At 41.0% G+C, this 7,400-nt stretch overlaps 1 protein-coding gene across 1 annotated transcript in view; it reads right to left on the bottom strand.

Moving 5' to 3' along the window:
- wwox (WW domain containing oxidoreductase) overlaps positions 1 to 7,400 on the bottom strand; it is a 135,439-nt gene that overhangs the window by 100,290 nt on the left and 27,749 nt on the right. The gene's annotated exons all lie outside the window — the stretch shown is intronic.

The following is a 7,400-nucleotide window of genomic DNA, read 5'->3' as shown; positions in this document are numbered from 1 at the left end:
ATATATATATTTAGCAAAACAGAAAAAAAAAGAAAAAAGAAATGAGGGGAGAAACTGTGGAATGTGCAGATCGTACATCATCCTGTCACAATTATGACATTTGTTCATAAATACCAACCAATCTCTTCTCCACCTGGCTAAGTCACATGAGCTTGTGCTTATGCATGCGCCGCACACCAACAAAGAAATATGGATACACACCACGTGCGGGTGTGTGTGCACGCGGGTCTGCGTCGCGACTAAAGGAACGGCCACATCTGGCCGGGTGCCCCACGAAAGGCCTGAGAGCTGACCTCCACCCCGACACGGAGGCTGGAAACACTCTCCTGYGAGCGAAACGCAAAAGGACGAGCACATTCTGCACATTACAAACGCAAACACGCACAAACAAACAAATGCCCGCGCGCATACACATCTTCTTACCCTCCGACGCGCAAACACACCACAATTAATAGGGAGGCAGGTCTCTGGTGAGGAAGAGAAAGTGCCTGTTCAGCACATACAGGCAGAATATGCAATTTCCTCCAGTTAAGTCTGTATTAAATTGATTTCTTCTTTCTCTGACACGGACTGGGTTTTTCCCCCCTAATGAAAGCTGGATAATCTACAGGTTTTCCCTTTCCTGAAATCAAGTTACAAATCAAGCAATTGCTGGGGCAGATATGGGAAAGGTGAAGGAAGGACATGGGATGATTTTCCAGATGAGAAACATGAAGAATGAGGCGCAGACGTGCTGATACTTTTAACACGGACACCACAGACACACACGGGGAAGCAAAAAAAAGGCCAGGTTCTGGTTTTTAAAAAAAAAAATCACTGGCATTTCTACTTTTTGACAAGCAAGGGGCAAGATGTGTGCATAAACACAACATTAATAACAGTAACACATTTCATTAGTGAGAATTCAGTCATAATCTCTCTCAAACATGACAGGAAGTCAGAGGCTGCAGAAAATTTACCAATCTGAAAAAAAACACAAATGATTTGTATGAGAAATAAAAACATACTTGTGAAATTAATAATTTTAGCAGTTGTGTGCCCTTTAAATATAAGCAGTGGTTTTATTTTATACTATATTGTTCTTTGATATTCATGCATAAATTATCAATCAGAATTTATTCACAGCAAAGACATTTTATATTTTACATTTATTGTACAGTGAGGTTTTTCTGATCTTCATTTGTGATGTAATTGTTACCTTAAACAAACAAATAAATTTAATAAATGCAATAAATGTAAAGGGCCATAATTGGGCAAAAAATGTCTCATTTGCWGCACATCACTCTCAGTCTCTCTTAACTATTTTAAAGCAATAAAGGCTCCAAAAAATCTAATATTAATTTTAATCATTCAAACCTTTCACATTAAAAGCACCACTTTAAATAAGTGGTTTATATAGAAGCCACTCTAAATTCAAATTTCATTTAAGCAAAACTGGCAAGACTATCAAGATAATTCAGAAAATGAGACTTCAGGGTTTCCATAATTTTCTAATTTTATTTGATACAAAATCATGTGTTGTCGGTTAATTTTAATTAGAAAAAAGTCCTTAAAAATTTACATCACATGAAAAACAATCCTTATGATGTGTATAAAAAAGATCAGAAAAGCAAGTGCAAGAAGATTTTGAGATTGTCACACACTTCAGTTTGAGGTACTGGGTTTTTGTGTTTGTAAAATTACCGAATTTTCTTTACCTTTAAACAGACAGGTCAGTGAAAGAGAGAAATAAAGACAGGGGGAGGAAGAGAGCTCGGGACAGACAGAGAGGCAGAGACAGAGATGGGAAATGAAAAGGACAGGGCGGTCATCATAATTGCAGAGTTTGCTTTTCGGATGCAGACAGACCAGGGCCATGGGGCCTGAGGCAGATATCAGGTTCCACACAAACACACACACATATACACAAACTTATACACGCACCAACGCAAACTGGAACACATTTCAGACCTGAGCCAAACAGAGAGGTTTTCATTACGACAAAGGACATCTTCGATGATTGTGAAGGGCCGGCGTTGGGAGTTTGATAAAACGCACAGAAAGTTGGTAACATCCTGTCTTCAAGACTAACAGTTTTAAAGATCTCATATGTCTGTCAATGCGTGTGTGTGTGTGTGTCTGTTTCTGCTTCAACTTTGCTTCTTTCACTTCTTCACCCAGGGCAGAGCCTGATCACATTTACATTAAAAAGAGATGGAGATTTTAATAATCTGTCTATGTTCTCAGAGAGACATCAAGAGATTTTCATCTTTCTCTCCTCTTCCTCTCCCGTCTCTTCTTCTCCATTTCCTCACCCTCTCCTGCTCCTATCTCCCCCCCTCATCTCACCCACTCTATCTCCGCCAGATTCGCAGACAGTGCACATTTTCCTGCATGTCTTCGGTGTAACCGATACCCCCTAACAACCAGGATTTTAATGCGATCCATATTGCTCCCTAATATTTCAGATCTCCGAATAAGCACTGGCAATTACATATTTACACCCAACTTATTTTGCAATTCTGCACAGGGGCTTTAGTGTCTGGCTGAACAGCGCAAACAGACTTAGAGGCTGATTACATTGAGGTTAGATTACAATAAAGGAGAAAAGAAGGGAAAAAAAACTCCTGGACCCTCTGCACTTCTAGTGTACATATGCAACTTTCTACTTAGGGGTGTCAGCAGAAAAGCTCCCACTCTCCCAAGTACAAAATAATGTGTTCTTTTCAAGCGCGGCAGTAATGTGATTGCTTTATCTAAACCTTCTACTTTTAATTTCTCCTAAAATGCTTGTGACTTGTATCGTCTCGGTTTCCCGAGGCCTGGTTGGAGCACTGAAGAAAGGCTGGCATTTTATTCACCACCGCGGTGAACGCGCACATCCCTGTGTGGAGATAATAAATTAAGCCTCTTTGATTTTTGCATCAGCTTTATAAAAACAAGCATCACATAACCGAACGGGAAAAGAATCTCGCAATTAAGAAATGCAGAGACCTTTGATGTGAGTAAACGTATAATAGGCCTTTTGATGCGGGAGGGTATTTTTTTATGCTCCTCGGGGTTCAGTATTCACTTTGATTAAAAGCCTTTTTGTTTGGCAATATCCTAAAGTGCCAACCATTTTCAAGCGTTACAATAGTTTTCTGTGAAAATACAAGAGATTGTGCATTTATCTTTTCTCTCAGCAATGCAACGCTGTTTTCTCTTGTAGGAAATCACACTTGATATTGTTTTATCATTATAAACTGACAAAAGAAGTCATCTCAAATTTACAACGATTGTGGGGGGAGGCAGGGGTCACCATCTGATATGTTTATTATTACCGTTGTTGCGCTTTTCATACTCAAACACATTCATTACAGCCGAGCGCAGTCATTTAAGCACCGTTTACATGATCTGCTCTGTCTGCTGATAAGGTCACGCTTCTGTTAAAATGTTACACAAATCTGAATAATAGGATTCCCATCATGCATCTTTAGCACGCCTGGCGCCTGGAAGAGTCTCGCTCGATGACGTAATAAATGCATCACGTGACCTCGGCAAAGGCCGGGGGGGTCAGAGAGCCGCAGATTGTCAACGGACCACTGGTGTGACAGAGAACAAATGATGCCTTGTAAATAAATTGAATTATTACTTTAATTCATGCAGTCTGATTCGATTTGCTGTAAGTAAAGTCCTTCACAAGGGAGCGGACGAGGAGCAGGAGTGACAGCGAGGAGGGAGGGAAGAAGAAAAGGAAGAAGATGAGAAGGACGTGGACACGCAGCTTTTCCCCAACATCACTGTATCCCACAATGTCTTTGGCTCCAACGAATGAACATAACCGCATTAACAATCCTGATTATCTCACAAAACCGTGAGYTGCCTTCTCAAGACACTCGTTCTTCCTTTTGCCTCTTAACTAAACGTATTACGATTGTGATAAATTGAGTTTGCGATGACTGACCTTCTGCCTTGGCAGTGAAGCGTGTTTGGATTTTTTTTTTTTTTTACACACAAACAAAATGTGACAAGTGGGCAGTGGTAGCTTGGCGGTCAGGACTACGGTCTCGTAATCCTGAGGCTGCAGGTTCGAGCCCATGTGTGTCTGGAAGGCGTAAAACAGTTGAAAAATCTTTCAAGCGAGTGTCTCAAATCTAAAAAGGAAAAAAACTTTTCTTTTAAGGTATGTGTAAGAATCCCTTGATGACTAAATGTAAAAGACCATCACCTACAGTCCATCTCAGAACCGTTTAGAAAGCTGAATTAAACACCAGTATTAAAGATAGTAAGACTGGTCTAAAGCTGCATTAGACCTCTCCTTAGTTTGCTCCTTAATTCCATCAGAGTAATCCCACGTTATTGCCCTCTAACAGTACCCTAAACGGAGAATAAAAAGTTTGCTTCCCTCTAGCAGTGTATTACCAGGAAACAACAGGCCCTCTCCTCATTAAGTTATAGATATAAATGCTCCAAAGCATGAAATTACCCCCGAGCCTCCCTCTCCAAATAACCTGGTTTGCAAACAAATGATCCGAGCACAAGCAGTAAAAGGCAGATTATTAAAATAATAGGAGGGATTTAAATTTGCATCCACAGAACAATTCAGCAAAGGACTGTGCAATTACTCCTCCCCTCCTCCTCTGCTCATTCCACCTTTCCACCGGCGAGCCCGGCGTCCCTCACACCTTACTGTGTCCATCTGTTCTCTACAAGAAACGCAAGACGGTTTGGGTAGCTGCAGGTGGGTCTGCGTTTGTGGTCAGATAAAGCAACATGTTCATTTGGGGCGTTTGGTCTTTCTTTAACTTAAAAATATCCTGGTTTAGATTAGATAATCCAGGCTGTGGCAAATAAGTCACATTTAAAAACTAAAAAACTTGACTTTGTAAAGTTAAAGATGTTCTGCTTCCCGTTCAGGGAGYTTCCTCAATTCAAACAAACTTCAGTGCAAAGTTCAAAGTTTTTTAAACTGCATAAGAAGCTCCGTTGTGTGACCAAGATTTAAAGTTGTGTCCCTCTCAATGAGGAGAGAGAACAAAATAAAAAAAATTTGTGTTTGTTTTGGATTTTTTTTTCTTCCAACTAATCATTTGCACCCGTATCATTAGTTACTCTACTTCCCCTAAACCCTAACACAGTAGTTCTCACATGCTATGATAAATACCCAACTTTACCCTGAGACAATAACAGTCCCTCCTCCTATACTGAAGTAAATGGGGAGAGACGAGAGAGTGAGGTGAGCAGGAACGGACGAGGCAAAGGGTGCTCAGGTCTGCATTACCTCTGAGTTATGGCCTCCATTTGCATCTCAATCAGCCTCTTTAGAGAGCCCACCACCTTTGTAACACCGCCATCACACCATAGCCACCCCAGGTAATCAGGGAGATTTAGGGGGACTGGCAGCCTACTGTGGGCACCCGCTGGCTGGGGTTTGCAGCTCATTCTCAGCTCCTGGTCTCACTAAGGGCCCTCTGGGCCACATCCAAACACTGGAGAATGGCAGCACTTAACAAGACTGAGGGAGACCAAGATMGACGAGCGGCAAGAACAGGCCATAAAGCAGAGGGAAAACAAAGCACCCGTGTGATTGCAATAGATCTTCCAGCATAGATGTCTGCATAGAGCTCTGTATCGCTGCCTCATTATAACAGGAGAAAAAAGAACAACTTGAACTTGTGACCTCAGGTGAGAACATTTTATCTTAGAGCGAGGATGGCACTGACACACTCCCCACTGCACCTCTGCAGCAAAAACCASTTGGTAATGGGAGTACCTGCGCCACACACGACCCAACACAAACACACACATAGCTATGGTGTGATTTGCAGAAAGCAAATGCTCCACTTGAGAGTTGCCTCTCTAGTTAGCGCTGTCTCGTGGCTGAACCCTGCTAAGGTATTATTACCTACAGTGAGCCCTATTGATATAGTGACTCCAGCATCTGTTCACYTCCTTGTTACTGCCTGGACCCCAGCACAGTGTCCTATCTGACTGTGTGCATGGCTTGGAAAAATGTGTGTGCATGTGTGTGTGTTTGTGCATCTAAGACCTCTGGGCTACAGAGTAGTCGCTACAAAGAAGAAGAAGACGGACTAAGGAAGCTAATAGAGAAACATTCAACACACCAGAGGCCTAATCAACTGTGAAGGACACGTACCCATAGGTCCAAATCCCCTCCTTACACAAACACTCAGGCCTTTCTTTCCCGATCTAATCTCAGATACTCAACACTGCCTACAATCACAGCAACAAAAAACTAAACTTTAGCTGCAAATACAGAAGGCTCAGGTGAGCAGAAGACAAAAAAAAGGGAAGGAAACTAGGGAGAATGAGAACTGAACATGGAGAGATCCAGGATGAGGAGCCGAGCTTCAGTTATCAGAATCAAATATTAGTGGGGGGAAAAAACYGGGAAGTGGGCAACATTAATCAAAGTGTTCACCTAGTGGGCAGCCATATGGCAGATCAGCACGCCAACAGAGCAAACTTGCTGATCTTCAGTAACGGAGTGCAATTAATTCCACTGGCTGCATTCATCTCTCCCTCACACATTGAARGAAGGAGGTAGACTAAAAAAGAGAGGGAACAGAGGAGGGTTTGTTATGGCTTTTTACTCTTTCACCTCAAGTCTTTTTTTTCTTTCTTTTTTCTTTCTGAGCARAAGAATCAAACCCAGGTGATGAATGAGGTGGACACAAGGGCCTCAGGTAGTTCCTGTGGCAATGCTGATGGGAGGGATGTGGGGTGGGACATAAAAAGTGAGAATTAGGAAACTAAGAAGAGGATACATTAGAGGAGTGAGGATTGTCTTATTCCTAAGATTTATCCTAAGCTTTTGTAAGGCTTAAAAGGCTTTTTTTGTTTCTTTAGGTTTCTTTAAATTCTCGTCAAAGACTTTTTTGTCAAATGAACATTGTTTCATGCCACTATTCAACAACTGCCAGACAGATGATCAAGGCAAAGCAAAGACAAAATGTAATCCACCAGTTTAAAATGTGTTCAATAATGYAAGCAAAAGACTAAAACATAAAAAAACGTCCAATAATTTGACACTGCAGCTTTTTACAGGTAACGCAAACAACACAAGTGTCTTTTTCCAACTCTTCAAATTTATTGTATTACTAATTAAACACTTTGAAACAGAAATGTAAAATATTTTGTGTATAAGAGCTGAATTTACCCTCTCGGCAGCGRAGTCACAAAAATATGCAGATTGCTTTCAAAGTTTTAACAAAATTAGATTAAAGTCTTTTTCTGGAACATTAAACAAAACCTCAATCTTTTATTGATAACATATCRTGTCATTAAAATGTAAATTAAACAACATGATAAAGATAAGTGGTTATTCTCAGTCGTGACTTTTTTTTTGTTATTTTTTTAGATAGTGAGCAAAAACTCCATGGTAAAAGACAACAAACAGACCACACACACACACACAC

Source organism: Austrofundulus limnaeus, unplaced genomic scaffold (assembly GCF_001266775.1).
Source record: "Austrofundulus limnaeus strain Quisiro unplaced genomic scaffold, Austrofundulus_limnaeus-1.0 Scaffold90, whole genome shotgun sequence".
Lineage (NCBI taxonomy): Eukaryota > Metazoa > Chordata > Actinopteri > Cyprinodontiformes > Rivulidae > Austrofundulus > Austrofundulus limnaeus.
This window is presented reverse-complemented; position numbering and strand designations above follow the sequence as displayed.